This window comes from Cupressus sempervirens, chromosome 7 (assembly GCF_028749045.1).
Source record: "Cupressus sempervirens isolate cs-2001-9-10 chromosome 7, ASM2874904v1, whole genome shotgun sequence".
Classification (NCBI taxonomy): Eukaryota; Viridiplantae; Streptophyta; class Pinopsida; order Cupressales; family Cupressaceae; genus Cupressus; species Cupressus sempervirens.
This window is the reverse complement of record NC_143124.1, coordinates 932,789,070-932,808,312: the sequence shown is the minus strand read 5'-3', so window position 1 is coordinate 932,808,312 and position 19,243 is coordinate 932,789,070. Positions and strand designations below refer to the sequence as shown.

Genomic DNA, 19,243 nt, shown 5'->3' with positions numbered 1-19,243 from the left:
TTGTTGCTCTTAGTTCTTCGCTTCTTTGTGTCTATTTCATGTTTATGGGTAGATGTTTGTGTGCCTTGCTTTCGAGTTAAAAGCATGCATGTTTGTAGCGTAGTGGATTCATTGGAAATCTCACACGAGGAGTTATACCCTATAAAATTCAGAGGAAGATTATCAATCTCATGATAATCTATCCAACTATTAGCAACTATTGCACTTCAAACTGGGAATCAGGAGTCATTTTGTGTTGATTTTTCCTAAGTGTGAATCTGTTAACTAACAAATTTTTGGTGACTTTGCTCGAGGAATGGAATCGAAGGCCAGTGTTACATTTATTTCCTCAGTTATTTTGGATATATCTATATGTGTAGGCTTGGCGACTCTGTTAATTCATCATGCTAGAGGAAGAGTTACAAGAAAGACAAGACCGAATACCTCCGTAATGGAAATTCATCAGACAAATGACAAGGTGTTGCACGATTTTTAGGATAGGTGCAAAGAAAGTATCTCAAAGGTTGTCAAAAATAACATTAGTTTGGAAGATGATCATGCATCCACCCTCTTGTGGAGAAGCCTCTGTGCATAATCCCACAAACTCAAGGATTTGCAAGTATGAAAGAAGAGTGGTAAGGCTGCGAGAAGAACTAACAGTTGATGATGAAGAGTCTCCGATAGTATCATCTCACTTCATCTCTCGCATTTATGCAGTCTCCGATGATCATGGTAACACCCAAGAAACTACAGATAAAGATGATAAAGGTGCATCAGAATCTTTCATCTCTCCTAATTTAGAAGGTTTCAGATTTGAAAATGATGATAGTTATCTTGCTTTAAAATATGCTATTTGTGAAAAATTTCAAAACGTCATACAAGGATTTGAGACTTTTGCTTTTGATGAAGGGATGAATAAAGGTGATTCTTCATGCTTAACAATGTATAATCATCCCATAGAAGAATCTTGTCAAATTAAATGTTGGTGTTAGAGAAGTTCAGGACTGCCATGTGGACAAATCAGGTAGGTAGAAAAAAAGCCTACTACATCAAAGAATTTAATCCCACATGGGAACATGGTGATAACGAATATTTAGGACCCACAATTAAAGGAGAGGCAAAAATCTTAATTGCTAACTAAGAACCAGCTCTCATCATCTATGTTGTGAAACAAGTAGATGGAATGTTCCTAAAGAAGGGTGGGAAGAAAGGATATGTGCGTTTTGCAACAAAGGTTTGGTGGAAACCAAATGGCACTTTATCAAAGAGTGTACCACTTATGAAGATATTTGCAGCTAGTACAAGGATACATTACGGGTGAACAACATAAAAGAACTTTTTGATTTGACCAAAATCCACAACCACAAAAAAGGGACATCCTAGAGAAACTACAGCAACCAAAGTGCTCAATCCTAAGTGTGGTCCCTTAAACCGTATGGTCTCGTGGATGTCATAAAAACTTTTTCATTCATTCATTCATGTTATCTAACACGTACAACTGAACTATGCCTCTGGAAGGGGTCATGCACACGAGGACCAAAAGTTATATTGTGGGCACACCTTAGTATGTAATCATTGGAAAATTCCTCCATGAGCTTTACCTAAAATCTCAATGCACTGGAAGGGTCCCAAACTCTAAATAAAATCTTGCCAAGAAGAATATTCTTCGACTTTTCTTGCTCAACTCTAATCTCAACTTCACCATGCCAAAAGTGGTAAAGCCAATCAATGGGACCCACCCAAACTACAATGCTATCCCTATCATCACTCGAGTCCCAAAGCACAACGAACTCACATCCACCTACTCTGTGAAGATACGACTCACGAAAGGTGTTTGCAACACCACAACTATCTCCAACCTCTATTAGACTCCCATGGATGTGCTGACTCTACAAGCAATTCCTTACCAAAGATGGAGTCAAAAACTTGAAACTACTGCCACAATATAATGAAGTTGGTGAGTACCCATCCTACAATGGATGGTACAACTTCAAAGCCAATCCACAACGATGCATCATCAAATCTTCATGTGTGGATTAGAAAAGAAGTAATGAGTACTCCCTGTGCAATCACAGTAAAACGCTCCCACCTCAATCAATGGTTGAATGTCATAGTTATAACCGTCATCATTTGACTCATCACCAACAATACCTATGGTGGATGTAGCCACAGGAAAACTTGGTGCAAAATTTGGTTCTTTGCTACTCTCAATAGATGCACTCATCTAATATGTATCAACTGCATTTGTAATTGTGATAGTTGCAGCCACATCCTCAACCTACTCACGAGCATAATTTGTGGATATAAGATCATCACCAACTGCCACAGTAGAAGATTGTATTGTATACGTAGTTGGTGAAGATTATACCAAACTCAACTCCACAATAAGCTCCTCAATTCCTGACATTGACTCACGAAGGGCCAACTACTCGCTCTCCAAGAAGTCCATAGTCGCCTCAAGCTCATGAGTTAGCTCGTCTACCTACTTTCTATTTTCCCTCAACGCAACATTGCAAGTGCAATCCAATATAATCCCTAGAAGTCGTGTTTCATTATTCCAATAGCTTCTCAAAGTGCATGGAACTCTGCCAAGGAAAAGCCAATATCACCATGCTCATCCGTCATACTACCCCAACCAAAGGTATCCAACAACTGACAAACAACACCAAAATACCCTACGGTTGTGGCAATCACGTAGTCATTAACCTTAAGTCACCCAACCAAATCATAAGGACTCTAAAACCAATGACTAATGCAAGTGTTCTGGCCCAAAATTTGCACTGTAATATAAGCCTATATCTACACCACTCACCTCATGATAAGAAACAGCATGTGTGCTATCATCAGTGCACACATGAACAACTAAGATACTACTACTATGTACATTGAAATATGGATCAATTGATAAGATGGAAGCTGTTGTTTTAACAAACTCTTCACACACATCTGCTTCCAATGTAACTAAAAGTCCATCCAACCACGATTGTAGGATTCGATGTCACTAAATGAACTTTCTAGCTTGTTTCCTAAGGTTTGATTTCAGAAATCAGACACATCATGACATAAATCCTCAACATACAATGCATAATTAATAGCCAGTTCTTGAGCACCTTCATGTGACAACTCACTAGTACAATCCTGCACATGTGTAAACATTGTGGTCTCATGTTTATGCAAGGTATCATCACGGTTGTCATGAAAATCAGAACTGTTAGAGCTTGTATCCTCTACACATTCCTCATCTTTGCCACATCCAACTTACCTGCCAATGTTGGTAGGTCCTTCCACAACATTTTCGTCATTTACTAACACATTTACATCATGATTAAGCTCAATAGTTTGGCTGCAATATAAATCAGCATGTGTACAAAATTAAGGGCTTCATCATGGGATCCTCTTTGCCCTTCCAAATGATGTGACCATGATTCCCGTCATATATATGCAACATGTGAATCTCCAAATCTATCTCCTTCATGGCTTCCTCTTCAATGCATATGAGGTCCTCCTCAAGCTCCTTTACCTCATTATCAGTGCATTGGTGGTTAGGCTCCCAAAAACCTTTGCAAGTGAAGCATAGACCTTGTCTTCTCATTTCATTCCTACTCATTATGGAAGTTCCAGTAATCTGATCATTGAGTTTGGTAGTAGAACCACCTTCATAATCTGATTTAGTAACTCTATCATACTTTCACACCGTGCCTATGACTGGAAGTTTTCCCTTTAGATGAAATTGCCTCCTTATACACCATCTTATCATCAGACACAATTTGCTTTTCATATCGTGACCCGTCTCTTCTTACAAATAGACCTATCCTATCATATTGTTTCTTTACCAAACCTATCCTATTGCATAGCCATAGATGAGAACCTGTGAAATAATAGAAAGATAAATCTTTATTAACCTGTTGAGGGAGCATATTATATTCCTCAAACATGCTGAGCACTTCATCCCTTTCATTTTCCATGACTGAACAACTGCAAGATGCAAAAATGTTGATCACTCACATGTCATCTATAGGGTCAATATAGGTTTTATTTTTTCCAAACCAACAGGGTGGCAAGAAATCGCTCTGATACCACTATAAGAACCCTTGTATGTTCTAACTTCACCAACCTACTGAATTGCTATGCACTGATATATTTGACTAATTGTTTTGGAATAAATATGCAATGTCTTGATTTTTTATTTAGTGTCGTCAGGCAAGCTGATAACTTTGCAATAAATATAATAATATGAAAACAAACTAAGCATACAGAAGAGCTGCAATATATTTTATTGACTATCAAATGTTTACAATACTTCTATCAAATCACACATGCATACCTAGAATTGTCTGAATATTAATTGCATAACATTCCAAAAATAAGAGTGCAGCTACAGAATTTTGATAACGAGTTTGATCTGCCCTTAGATTGTTTTTCTCCAACTTGAAATATGCACCAAATGACTTGTGGAGATAGATCACTTGCCATACAAGAGGAATTAAGCGAAAAGAGGAGGCGTTTCAGACTTAGAAGACAACACCTAGCAAAAATGCTCCACAAATGGATGGGGTTTGTTGCTGGCGGCTAAGTCACAAGGTTCAAATTCAAATTCAAGTTCGGCGATCATAAAACTCGAATGGAATTTGACAAGGGTAAAAATTCGGTAAAAAAATTCGACATTAAATTTTAGTTATATATATATATATATATATATATATATATATATATATATATATATATATATATATATATATATATATATATATATATATATATATATATATATATATATATATATATATTTATGTATTTTAAAATATTAGTAATATATCCACAAAATTGTCAAAATAGTTAAACATTGCTAAATATTAAATAAAAAACTCAATATCAGTTTAAAATAAAATGCTATTATATTAAATATCATAAAATTCGGATGAGGTTCAGAAAGAGTAAAAATTCATTGAAATCCAAATCTCATGGATGAAATTCGATGAATCCTATGACTTAGGCTGGCGGTACGCCCTCAAAGGGACTGTTGTGTGCAAACAAATGGCAGCCATAATAATTATGGAATTGATTTTCAAACTTAGCCTTCAAACCCTTTGTATTCTCTGAATAGCTTCTCCAATTTGCACAAGTGTAGCCTCTGATTAAAGCTATCAACAAATTGCAGCCTTCGAGTGAGTTCTCACACCTTCGGGAAGCAAACAAAATAAAGAGACTGCACTCTCCAAAGCTTAATACAGAAAACCCTAGTGCTTCATTTCCAAGACAAGGACACAAAAGACAAACTATAAATTCTCCAAAATATCCAAAGATTGAATGAACACTCGTATTTCGCTTTTTTTGTGCCTTTAAACTTCTCACCGATAGGTCAATCCCTTTGTGCTTTTTAATTCCATTTCACATCCATTTTAGGGTTGCATAATAATTTTTATAATAAATCTCCATTATGAACGCACAATGAATGCTTTCTAATATCATTTAAATGGTATAACTACATACTGTGTTCTCACATTGACATTATAAATTGCTTTAAATATTTGGCCCCATAAATCATATTCAATTAATGCACTTTTAAGTCACTTAAACTGAGGTTCATGGTCCAATTGCACATTATGTGACTAGAGAATTTCCCTATAATGATTAATTATTAATAGTAAAATAAACAGTAAGCCTCCAAACTCAAAAAGACTGACATTATCACTGTTTAGAACCCCATCCACAACCCTAAAATCCACTTCTCGTACCGTGCTCAAATCTAGCCATCATGTACCAAATATCCCCATGCCAAACACAAGGCAAACCTCCAATTTCATCCAAATAAAAAACTCGTAACACAAACAGCCTATGTATTGAATTGCCTAAAGAACGGGGAAAAAAAACATATTACATACCAGTTATTGAAATGACAAATCTCCAATTTCAAAAAGATAACTCTACCAATTGGCACATGGACAGAAAACCCCTTCAATTACAAACCTTGAACCATACTTGTCCCTTACCCAAAAATTTAGCTCTCAATTACAAAAAACTCTTTCCACAATTACACAGCAAGCCTCCAATTCCATCCAAAGAATCCTAACAGAGTGAGAATCATATCCATGAAATTGGCAAAACAACTTTAAAAAATAAATTATGTATACACATGTCAATAAATCAGCAAACCGCTAATTTCAAAAAACAAAATTCCATCCATCGGCATTGTGGCCCCAATAACCCACGATTAAAATAAACCCCACTTCTCATTCCCTCCTAAAGACCTAAGCCCTAATCCTTAAACAATTTCTATCAATCATACAAATCGCCTCCAATTTCACCCAAAAAATAAATGAACTTCTACACTGAATATTGAATCCACCGGATTGACAATACAACAAAAATCAATGAGAGAATTGTATACATGTCAATAAAACAGCATACTACTAATTCGGAAAATTAAAACTTCACCAATTGGCATTATGACAACAATGAGCTCCGATCACAACCGTGAGCCACACTTCTCATCACCTGTTGAAAATTGAACCACAATTACGAAAACACCACTCATAACTCACAAAACCTCGTATATCAGAACATATATAACTCGCGCAATGAAAAAATATACGAAACAAGAGAAGAAACGGAAACAATGAATCAATTGCGTACCTGTTGAAAAGACCAAAAAACTTAATTCTAAGTAACTAGATAAAAAAGTCAACTCCACCAATTGGCGTCTGGGCCGCTACAACTCTCAGTTACAACCCTGATCCACACTTGTCAGCCGCTAACTGAAATACAAAAGACGATCATCCCAATGACACAGCAAGCTCACTCCCTGTGCAAAATTATTTTTTATTTATTTATTTACATATGGTTCGCTAGGAAAAGAAATACAATTTCCTTCGACAAGAAATTGTCACTAAGTAAAATATAAGAAATTCGTTATGATGATAATAATAATAATAATAATAATAACTCATTCGATAAGCCAAGTGCTTTACTTAACCTTCCCCGACAGTTTTTTTGATGATTTCTCGTAAATTTCGCTTCACTGAAAAAAAATCGCCTGAAATACTATTTTCGAATTGTCCCAGGGTCTCCTTCCTCCTGTGCTTCTAATTCCAACAATTTATTACTCGTTAATTCCGTACAAAAAATCTTGACAGCTTATTTTCTTTTCTTACTATTTTTTAATCCGGACAGTGGTCAAATATCACGTTTGAATTCAGAATTTTTTTAAAGCATCTTCATCGATCCGAATATCAATTTAGATGTCAGACAAACCCTTGCTAATTTTTGAGGAATTTTTTCAAACAAGAAATTATCTCTCTCTTGTTGCCAACTTCGAATACCTATGGAAGTGCAATATTCCACCAAAAAATCACCCTATGTTGCTTGAATGAGCTGGCAGGTCGAACTATTCTTTTTATTGTTTTTTTTTTAACTCTTTTAAATATGAATACCTATGGAAGTGCAATATTCCACGAAAAAATCACTCTGTATTGCTTGAATGAGCTGCAGATCGAACTATTCTTTTTATTGTTATTTTTTAACTCTTTTAAATATGAATTGGTCTTGGTTGCAAGAATTGTCGAATGTGATATTCATCTATATTGGACTAAGCTCTCTTCTGGTATTCATGCATTCTTAAAATAAATTCTAAAATATCGTTTGGACATGTTTGGTTGACCTCGAAGAGGAGTCAAAAAATACATATTATGTGTTTGGTTGCAACAATTAAAATAGGAATTGGAATAGTTTTTTTTTTTTTTTTTTTTTTTTTTGGTAATATTTTTATTTTTATTTTGATAGAGAGTTCAAACCTGCGAGACAACCCAACGAGGCACGAGCCCTGCAAGCTACCAATTAGTGAAAGCCACCACTTGAAGATTTAGGAACCTGATATGGGCCTACATGTGCCTAAAACCTCTTTGGCTTAGAGCCAAGGACTAAGGGGCATCCACGCCGTCAAAATCACTCGAGGCATAATCCCAGCCTCATCCCTTATGGTGCCGGAGCCTTGCACTCAGCAAGACGTGATCCCTGGTGGGCTCTTTGTAAGTCAATCAACCTCACCAATAGACCAAGGACCCATTAACAGTTTGGTAATATTTTAAATAAACAAGATTTTTTATTTATAAAAATCAACTTTTTGGTTAAATTTTTAAAAGCCAAATTATTTTAAGGTAAACAACCTTTGAAAATCTTTGAAATTCAAAAGACATATTATATTGTAAATTTTAATTTTAATTCTAAATTAAAGAAAATTATTTAAAATCATATTCAATATTATTTATTATGTATAAACAAAAAGTTGATATTTTAAATTATAAATATTTGATAGCATTTTCTAAAAATTTGAACGTTAAATATAAGTATAAATTTTGAGTATAAGATCAAGACTAAAATTATCTTATTTTTTAAATATATTAAAGAAAACAAAAAATACAAATAAGTCGAGGTCATTAATATGATATTTAAATTATCTTTCAACATAGTTTTAATTATAAGGCTAAACACAAGATTTATTTGTAAAGATAATTTTATGAAAGTTTATAAAAGATATTGAATCTAATATTAGTCTTTTTTATTTTTATTTTTTAAAATCACATATTAAACTTTAAATAATGTTGACCTATTTTATCTCTTATGATAAACATAGTAAATAGTCAGAAAATGTATTCAAGCGGCAAAATTCAATCAAGTGGCAAAGTCACGAACCCGACAACCCATTAAATTGGGTTTATTAAAAACTAAAATTAAGAATAAGTTATTCTTATTCCACCTTTTTATAAGAATTTTTCTATGCTCATTTTGGGGTCAAATTAGGATAGATGAATTATAATTCTAATTTTGTATTTTGCAAACAAACGTTAGATTCACGAATGCACGTATTTAGATTTTCCTATTCCTACACAATTCCTACAACCAAACAAGACCTAAGCTTCCTAAAAAAAATTAGCAAGCACTCTAGAGATTTTTTAGGATTATATAAATAATTCACTTACTAAATAAATAAATAAATATTTTAAAAATATATTAATAAAAATTGAAAATTGGTATATGATTGACAAGTGGCATAAGAAAAGCCTATGCTAGTGGGGCAATTTCTAGCCCTTCATCTTTTCCACCCACTTAAATTTGCACCCTAAAAAGTAGAGATTGTTACTTTTGAGGAGAAGATTCCAGTTAATCCCCTAGCAAACTTTTTTTTGACTTCATAGGACCACCCACTCCACAAAAAAAGATCTCGCAGCCCCCCCTCATGGGACCGTACCCTAAGAGTATCTTCCCATGCCACTACTTAGGCAGGGGTCCCATGAGATGTGGCCTTGGGCTCTATTTTTAAGCAAATAGAGGTACCATTAGATTTTTTCTTAGAGGCTAAAGGATTATTTAGAATCTTTTCTACCAAAATACAAGCCCCTATTTTTTAGCCCTCTTAACTTGAGGGGGATGAAAATGGGGTAAGGCTAGAAATAGTCCCACCAATTTAGGAAAACTCTGTGCCACGTGTTAATGAATAAAAGAAAATTTGAAAATAAAGGAAAGCTTTTATTTATTTATTTGATATTTTAGATTTAAAATCCTCCAAACTTCCTTAAATTTAGGAATTCAAAATTTTAAGCTATAATTCATTTCATGATTCATGAGACCATTCACCTTAAACATTCCTAAAAGAATTCAACGATGACTGCTCTATTTTTTAGGAAGCCCCCCTCCATGGGACCCCAGCCTTAGCTTATTTTGGTAAGCAGTAGTTGCTCAACAATTATAGGAAATAATTATGGAGCTTGTGGCCCCATGTAGATATGTTTTGCTGCCTATTTTTAAGCAGGAAACTTAAATTCTAAATTAATTAATTAGATAATACTTTTACAAAGATAAAATTAGAAATAAAATATTAGCACCTCCTCTTTTCGCATAGCTTACTTTCAATTGCTAAATAATATATGCTCCACTATAATAGCTAGATATTCTAAATTATCCTTTACAGACACTTATAAATTTTCATGAGAACACTAAACTGCTTAAATATAAGTACAAAATGCACTTAAGTAGCAACATGGGAACAAAAGGTAAGCCTACTTACTATCTGGTTAACCCATTCAAAGAAAAAAGACAAAAAATAGAAGATTGTTGTTGTTTTATATGTTTGTTGTCATTATTAAATCTAAGTAATATAATATGAAATATTATAAGTCTCATAGCATCATACCAATGTTGTATATTGGCTATTAATTATATTTTTAATTGTAATTTAATTATTAATTAGTTCTTGTCATATTATTACTAATCAATGAGAAAATATTTCCACGATCCATGATAATTATTGTAAGAATTTCTAGGTTTGATTGTGTTTAGATTTTTGCATCAATGTTTTGAATCACACTCTATGATCCATCATCAGGATGAAGCAAGAGACTTATGGGGCATAAGATAGCTTATGAGTTACTTATGATCCATCTAGGGCATAAGACAAGATAGCTTATGAGTTACTTATGATTTCTTTTCAACTAAGAAAATGGTAAGTCGTAAAGCATGTATATCTTATCTCTATTAACCACTTTTGTAAGGGTAATACCAAGTGTCAGCATTGAGTGTGTGTTTTTGTGTTGCACTAAGGTTCGCAAGTAAAGACCAACTTGGGCAAACATGTGCTCTGCACATTGTTAAAAATATTTTTGAAATCCTTTTCTTTTTTGGATTATTTGGGAAAGCAGCATAGGCTAATTCCTATAACATGAATAACCGTATTCAAAAGATAGCCAAGATCAAATTTAAAACCTAACTAATGAATTATTTAGTATCTCACAATGACACATTCTATAATCAAGCAATAACATCCAACTATAGAAAATTCCTTCTCATAAAGAAATCACTTAAGCATGGCATCAACATTTTGTGTAGTTAAAACTACTTATATTATTATGCAAAAACAAAATATAAGGGAAGATCTATACTTGAATTTTCTACAAACAGAATAAAATAGCTATACAAACCCTTAGATCATCTAGAATTGTGCACTTGGAAAGTTTTTTAACCTTATTGTAATAATACCTATAAAGTAGAAAACAATAATCCAAATAGTTAGATATTTGATAATAGTAGAGCTCAAGGCAATTGAAATTGTCCAAAAATTGAGAGCATTTTATGGAAGGATGAGATTACTACTTTCTTCCTTCTAGGGTCATGAATTCTTTCTAGACAATGGATGCATCTGCACATTGTTACACAGTGAAGAACAATAACTAATTATTGTTAAAAGAACAAATGATATTAAACAAACTAAAAAGTCACAATTGCATCTCAATAAAGCTACCAAACCATAATTTCACTCCTCTGACATGTCTTAGTTTCTAATTTGCATATATCCAAAATGTTTAAGAAATAAGACAAACAACTACCAAGAGACTATATGTCACTTGAATGTAATACAAAGAGAATATTGAGAAAAACTAGAACTAAGTGGCGAGAAATCCATAAATAAGCCCATCACTAAAGAATCAAACTCTTAATTAGGACATCAACTTTAACAGATCACTTAACTCTTAGTAACAAGATTTGAATTTTTTTTGCATAGATGTATGAAGGTTACAAAGACAACTGTAAAGATATCTTAATCCAAGCAATCTAGCCAGGTTGACATAGCAAAATGAGAAGAATAAGGCAAAATAAACACTTAGCATGATAAGGTAACTGGTAACTTGCAACACTACTAGCACTGATAAACAAAATATTGTAGTTATTAATAATAAATAATTTCCAATATAAAATTGGCAATAAAATCAATTAACAACAAGATATTTTCTTAGACCATTACATAGAATTGTGTGGACACGGTTCACCCTCTCCTCTTCATTAGGAAGATTTATGAGAAGTATTATAGGATCCAAACTCTTGATAAGATCAAAGTCCTCATACGCTTCATCTCCTTGAAGAGTAACAACTAAACGGGTACCTACATCAATGTGAAAATGAATCTCAAAGTATTATAGACTATTTGAAACTATTGTGACAAAGAAGAATCCTTAGCCCTAACATATGCCTTTACAATCATACCTTCTGGTAAAATCTTGTAGGCATCAATTGAGAGTTCCTGCAAGTTTACAAGGACTATAACATGTGCCCAAAGTTTGGTAAGTTGTTTTGACAAAGGTACCAAAACTCCCATACTTATACCCACTGGTATTTTAATTGCCAACCTCTACACCCGCACAAGTGTTGAACATAAGTAAAGAATCCATAAATATTATTCTTCATTTAACTTTTCCAAATTTCTAGGAAAAGAAAAATCCATCAAATCTAATAAGTTACAAGAGCATGACAACAAAAAAATTACTGAAATAAAATCAATATGCATCTCTATCATTTTTGTATAGGAATGAAAAAGTTTGAAAATTTGAAAGGACAAACTACTTTACTGTCATCCACAGGGGAAGCTCCCTCAACAAGTTTGGGTCCACTATTGCAAGATCCTAGAAGACATTAAATTATATATCAGTGTTAGAATATTATATTTTATAATAGTGATGACATTGTGACACAGAACATGGACAATGACTATTAGGGCCATACCTTAAAAGGCATGCCAACAATGAGCTTTGTTGCAAGTGACTTGTACAAGAGCTCAAGTGTCTGCAATAGAAGATAAACAGACAAAAAAACTAATTTATCAGACAAAACATACTATCATTACAAAGACTCAAAGCTAAGAACTTCACATTTCATGCACTAGGAAGTTAAGAATAATTACACCTCAACAACTATTTAGGGCCACAGAGACATTATAGGAACTATTATTGAATAGAATGAAAAATTATTTCTAAAATTTCACCTTCAACTAATCAAGTCGAGTGACTAACATTAAAACTAAAACATCTTGATGCAAAACACCCTTGTAATCTACCTCATTACCCTATACATGTGAAAGGAATTCAATTAATGATAAACATGAAAATCTTCTGTAGAAAGAGATACAAAAATAGAAGGTAATTTTCTTTAAAAAGTATTGACATCAAGACCAGCTTACTTTTACAAGTTGAGCCTCCCAGATCAAGTGTCAAGATTTTAAATGAATAGAAATAAGAATGATAGAATTTAATGAATTAATTAAGAAGTTCAAACAACACAAAATTGAATTCCTTCAATCAAGATATTGGCTGAGTAGAAGTACAAAAATAAATAATTAAATAAGACTTCCACTGTGGAAAGATAAACATTGATATAATTTGAAATGGAGAATATCAAACAAATGGGAAAAGGGAAGTATAATGATTCTGGGAAAAGGGAAGTATAAAGATTCTAGAAAAAGCAAGTTTGCAAGAATAAAGTGTAACACACCTCCTTCTGTATGGGAAGTTGGTTGTTTCTCCTTTGGAAATCAAAGTAGTGGCAATGCTTCTCCTCAAAAGGATCCTATGAAAAGAATAACTTCTAAAATATCAATACTAAATTCAAAAGTAAAATGATGATTCAAAACAACATCAACACCATATTTGTACAAAGAAGCTAGTTGCAAGCTTACCACTCCTTTCTTGAGCTTGGCAGCTTGCATTCCAAGATTTGCAAGTCTTCTACATGGATCTATCTCCTCTTATGAAGCTTCTATCAGGGAAACTTGAATTGTACCACCCAAACCATCCTACATAGAAAATTGAATGGTGTCAGCATATATCATGATAAGGTACAAAAAAAATTGTGATATCTTGACACAAAAATGAGGAAGAGAATCATTAGAAGAAACCTATAAAAGTGTTCCAATGCCAATTGCATATTTTGTTTGCCCATCTTCACCTTCACCAGCTTCAGTAACTCCCAAATGCAATGGATAATCCCGTCCTAGGACATTCATCTCTGAAACAAGTAAATAGTGTTCCTAGACCATAATTATTGGGTTGCTTGCTTTCATTGAGAAGACAAAGTTGTGGAAATCCAACTTCTGACAAATACATGCAAATTCAAATGTTGATTCCACCTGTTTTAAGATAATGGACATTAATATGCTGGAAAAAAATATAACTAACATTACTTGTGAACATAAAACAATTTTCTAGCAGAGTAAAATAAAATGTATAATGAATTATCTTTGTTTGTATTATATTGCATGGTACTGAGATTCTTAAATTACTAAAATTTATATGTTGTGCATGGAATATAAGTGATGTTAATTTTCAAGTATAATTTTTTTTTTCATTTATTGACTTATGCTTAGTCTTTCATGCCAAGTATCGCAAATCTTCTTAGTTCAGAGATAGTTTTTTAGTTCTAAATGTAAAAACTTTCAATTTTCAATGTAGAAAAGTAAGCAATTTGCAAAGCACTCATAGCTGATAAGTGGTGCTCCTCAATTTTGCAGGTATAGTAGTTTTGTATCTTCAGTGATAGATACTGGCCTATGCGAGAGTAGGGATGATAGATTTTTGTCAAGAAGGTAGGGAACTTAGGAAAAATGTTGATCTATGTTGTAGTTTTGTACGAAAAATTAGGAAAGTTCGTAAAACCCAGTATGTCACCTAGCCATTAACAGTTGATTAGATTTCAAATTTCTTTTGATACATTGGAAATCTTAGGTAACAAATCACAACTAGTAGGTCAGTGTGCAATAGGTGTAACTCAAACCGTTAATTATATTTCAAAATTGCTTAATGCATTAGTAAGCACGGATAAGTTTTCAACAACAATGTTTGACATAAGATTTGTGTTTTGTTAAGCAATTTAATTTCAAAATTCCTAGCAAGTAGCCCTACTCTTCTAGTATTTATGAAAGTTTTATCCTGAACTGCAATGTGGATCAAGCATTTCCTTATATTTACCAATGAAGTGAATCTATTTTAGTGAGGAGCATTGAAATATGGGAAAAAAATTGATGTCTTATAATTGCTTCATGCATTATCAATTTAATTATTCAACTAATCCAAAATGTAGCATTACATATAAGTTATCTTCCAATCTGAAGACTTCCCTATAGGAACCACAAGTCATAATTCATACCAATAAGAACCATAACTTGTAAGTCAATTGATTAACTTCTAATTACAGTTTTGATCATTAAAAACAAATAGGATTACATATTTAATATTCATAAAGATTTGGACCTTACTTTTATACACTTTCCATTCATTGTTATACCTTGTTGAATATTTGTATGGCTTAAACTTTGATTTCTGTTGAAATTCTTCAATTTTCAATGTGTAAAAAGATATCGCTATTCTTTAGTGTGGATAATGAGTTCAGTCAGTTGTGTTTTCAATATTTACCCAACCTTTTTTATTCTTCGTTAAATTCTATTCCCATTTAATTATTCTCTTTGTTATTCTCATCTAATAGAGCAATTTTATTTTTTCTTGAATTCTCCTCATTAATTGTCCCCAAATATGATCCTTTGATCTTTCCTAAAATATAGCTTTGCTTTATTCTTGGAGGTCTCCAATTAAATATCTTAGGTTTAGGGCAATTTAATTGTAAGTAGCCAAGTTTTTTTCAATTTAGTGTGAATGTTCAAATCAAATTACTTGCAAATACCTAGCTTTTTGTGCATTCTATTCATCATCTTGTATTGTTTATCTTTCTTCCTTCATGGTCTTGTATGTTTGTTTTGAATTTTAGATTTGCAGTCTTCTGCAAGTTGGCTAAAAGTTGGTGTTCTTGTAACTTCTAATTCTTGGTTGTGATCAGTAGTTTCAGGACATTCCAACAAAAAAATAATCAAACAAGAATGTTGATCAGTTAGACATAATGGAGCCCAAAATTTTGGCAAATATTAAAATCCCAACCACCATGGAAAAGAAAGATCATCTGAAGACGAGTAAAATAAAAAAAGAGACATTGAGTATTCAATATAGAGACATTGTGTGTTCTAGGAGCAATTCTTCATCAAGATCTTCACCAAACTTAAGAAATCTAGAGATGATTAAAGTATTGTCGAGTATACTCATATTGGACCTGACATACATTTTCCTATTGATTATTTATAAGTCTAAGAATCACAGTATCTGTGTTGAGGTTGTTTTGATTCAAAATGGAAGCCTTATTGAATAAATCCAATGAATGACAACTATTAAGAGGAAATTTGAGAATGCATCATGATATCATTTCACAAACTTAAAACTTTTTCCAGTATCATAAATGAGAAAACTATTCAAAAACTTGTCAGAGGGAAAAAAGTTGTAGTTCTGTAAATAGCCTAGGACATGACAAAACTAGAGAGTAGGAGAAGAAGACCATGAGGTGCAACTAGCCCTTTTGAGTTAGTAAAGAGTGTTACAAGAATAATTCTTATTGAAATTCCTAAACATAAGCAAAGGAGAGTTTCCAAGATGTTGATATATATCAGTGCTATGGATCATTGACGTGTTGTTGGGATACAAATTTTTGGAGCAAAAATCAAGCATAATCTGGGAAGAATTATAGTTCAAGGACATATTACAATATTGTGGATCATTGATGTGCTATTGGGATATAGATTTTTGGAGAAAAAATCAAGAATAATCTACGAAGAATCGCAATTCAAGGATAATGATCCATCCTATTATATTGAAGAAAGACAATGACATTAAAAACATCAAAGAAGTAATCAAGTAATAGAAACACTAAAACATGTTCAAACAAAGTAATGGTTGGTGCTCTAAGTGTTTTTGAATCAGCTAGTTCTCTGTTAGGTGAGAAATTGAAAGGGGAGAATCTTGCGAGAGGTACTGATCCTGGTGGGACAGAAGATTGAAATGAGGAAAAAATGGCAAACTCTACAAGATTTACGAATGATGGTACCACTAGATGTGGGGTACAGGAACTCTCTTTGGATTCTTCTACTACAAATCACGTGCCTAGCTAGGAACTCAAAAATGAGAAGATTTCTTTGGAGAATGTGGATGAGACTAAAGAGAGGAAAGTAGAAAGTTCACAAAAAGGGTTAGGTGATCAAAGGACATGGTCTTCCCTATTTGGAAGGAAACCTAGTGGAAAGTCATCTTTCCCTCCAGTCACATCGAAATCTTGCCGAGAGAAAGGTGAGTTTCAAATATTTATTCCAAACCCAATCATTGATTTCTTTGTTTCTTCTATGGAATTTACTCTTGTTGGAAAATTTATGGTGGCTAGACCAAATATAGAAACATTGAAAAATATGATAAAATGGAAATGGGTTATCTGTGATCAAGTTGATATAGCTCCTATGTTGAATGGATTCCTTTCATTTTTTTTTAACTACAAGGAAGATATGAATATGGTCCTTTGTGGAGGTCCATGATCGTTTGGCAAAAGTACTCTCACTATTAAAAAAGAGAGCTAAACATGGATTTATCTGATGCCTTCTTCTTAACTACTCTTATCTGGGTTAGACTTCCTGGCCTCCCTTTGGAATTTTGGAATGAAGATATCTTTAAGGGAATAGCTAGTTCCTTTGGGGAACTAATTGCAGTGGATCATGCTATAGCTTCGAAATCTAAACTATAAAGTGCAAGATTATATGTGAAAGTGGCAAACTTGAATCACCTCCCTGAAAAGGTGGAACTAATTTCAAAACTTGGAAAAAGAATACAAGAAATTATATATAAAGACCTTCCAAATGCCTATTTTGCCTATAAAAAATGGGTCATAGGGTGAAAATTTGTCCTAACAAAGGCAAAAACTATCCTAAGACTGATAAGGAGGATAAAAAGAAAGACGAAGAAAATTGAGAAGAAAGTTTGGAAACCTAAAGCTACTCTTGCAAAGGGTTTGAAGGATAATCTAAACCTAGAAAATTAGGAAATTGGTATGATGCCAAATTCTGCCTTGAAGGAAAACTTGAATAGTGAAAATCAGGAGATTGGGGTAATGTTAGACTCTGCCTCAATTGAGCAAAATATAGAGAATATGATTGACATGATGAAGCAATTAGTCATTTATCAAAAGAATGATATAAACTGGGAAGACCTAGTTGAGATGGAGGAAATAGAGGAGGGGGAAATTCTGATGGATAGAAGTAGATTGATGGTGTTGGAGGTATTTACCGCATGGGGTAAATGAATTAATGCAACAGACAATGGACAAGAATATGTAACAGCAATACTCCTTTTATTCTTCGCATATGCCAAAGACATTACATTATGCTTATGATGATGACTACAATGATCCTGGAGGGTGTATATATACTTTTTGTAGAACCTTCCTGAAGGGCCTTTGGCTACATAACAAGTTAACCTTCTCAAAGGGGCCGTCAACTACATAGTATTTATCGATGACATACATCCTGTCAGCTACACAATATTTACCGACAACATCATCCCCCCAAAAAGAAAAGTTGTCTTCAGAAGACAACACAACATCATGAAGTAGAAGGTTGTGTCTCTGACTGTGTAGACCAGTTATGTCGTAGTTGATACACTTGTTCCATTTAGACCTCTGAATCAACTCTGATTTGGGAGTTCTCTTCCACTACCTCCTTTAGCATTAATGTGACCTCCTGGCATTCAACTTCTTTTTTATCATGTGTTTTCTTTGTTGTTTCCTTCTTCTGTAGTGCTGCTACAAGTTGTTGATTTGTCTCTTGCTTCCCTCATGCAATTTCCTCGAGTTGTGCTAATAGTGTTGTCCGCTTTGTTTCCCATGCAATCTGCTGGGTGGCAAGTCAGTCGGCCATCTCCTCCTGAGCCTTCTCTATGACCTCCCAAGCTTCTTGTCCAACCTCTGACCGTCGTCTCTCCGTGAGCACCAACTCTGCTAGGAACTTGCTTCTCTAGGTGATGTCACTAAGACATGAATGGATATCCTTTTCCTTTTCCTCCACTATGGGTATAGGATGTTGCATCTACACCCTTCCTTCTACCTTTTCTAGTGTTGTTGCACTTTGATCTCTTGCTTTTGGTGATGTGGGGACCTCGACAACCTCATTGTTTGACCAAATCACCTCTAACTAAAGATCCTCTTGCATGGGAGACTAAATGGAAGGTCCTCTGATAATAGGGGCAAGTAGTTGTCATCTCAAATACTCACTCGTTGGGCTTGTTAAGCTAATTTGTGTGGCTACTAGTGCCTAGTGTTCAGCTTCAGGCATGCTCAAATCTACATCCTGATTTGCTGCATCATCCAACAGCGTGTCAGCTATCGTGACTACTACATTTGTCCCAATCACCTCTAACTAGACCTACTCTTGAGCCCTTTCCTAACCATCTCCTCCCTTCGTGGCTGTCGACTCTGCTACTAGATGTGGTTGATGCAAACTTACTACTACTGACTGAAATGATTCCTACTCCTAAGGTACAGAGGTCAATTCCTGAACCCCTGGCTGAGGTTACGTTCTTGTAGGTTGTGTGCC

At 33.8% G+C, this 19,243-nt stretch overlaps 1 protein-coding gene across 3 annotated transcripts in view; it reads right to left on the bottom strand.

Annotated features, from left to right (window-relative positions):
• LOC149550633 (putative cyclic nucleotide-gated ion channel 5) overlaps positions 1–7,194 on the bottom strand; it is a 334,184-nt gene extending 326,990 nt beyond the window's left edge. Inside the window, exons 1-3 of one of the 3 annotated variants that reach the window (XM_089793616.1) lie at positions 6,953–7,194; positions 6,613–6,781; positions 6,415–6,474 (exon numbers count right to left, since the gene is read on the bottom strand). The gene's annotated coding sequence lies outside the window, so the exon portion shown is untranslated. Of the gene's footprint in view, positions 1–6,414; positions 6,475–6,612; positions 6,865–6,952 lie in introns of those variants that run through there. The other 2 variants (XM_089793618.1, XM_089793617.1) reach the window with 2 other exon arrangements.
• Positions 7,195–19,243: the final 12,049 nt, after the last annotated feature.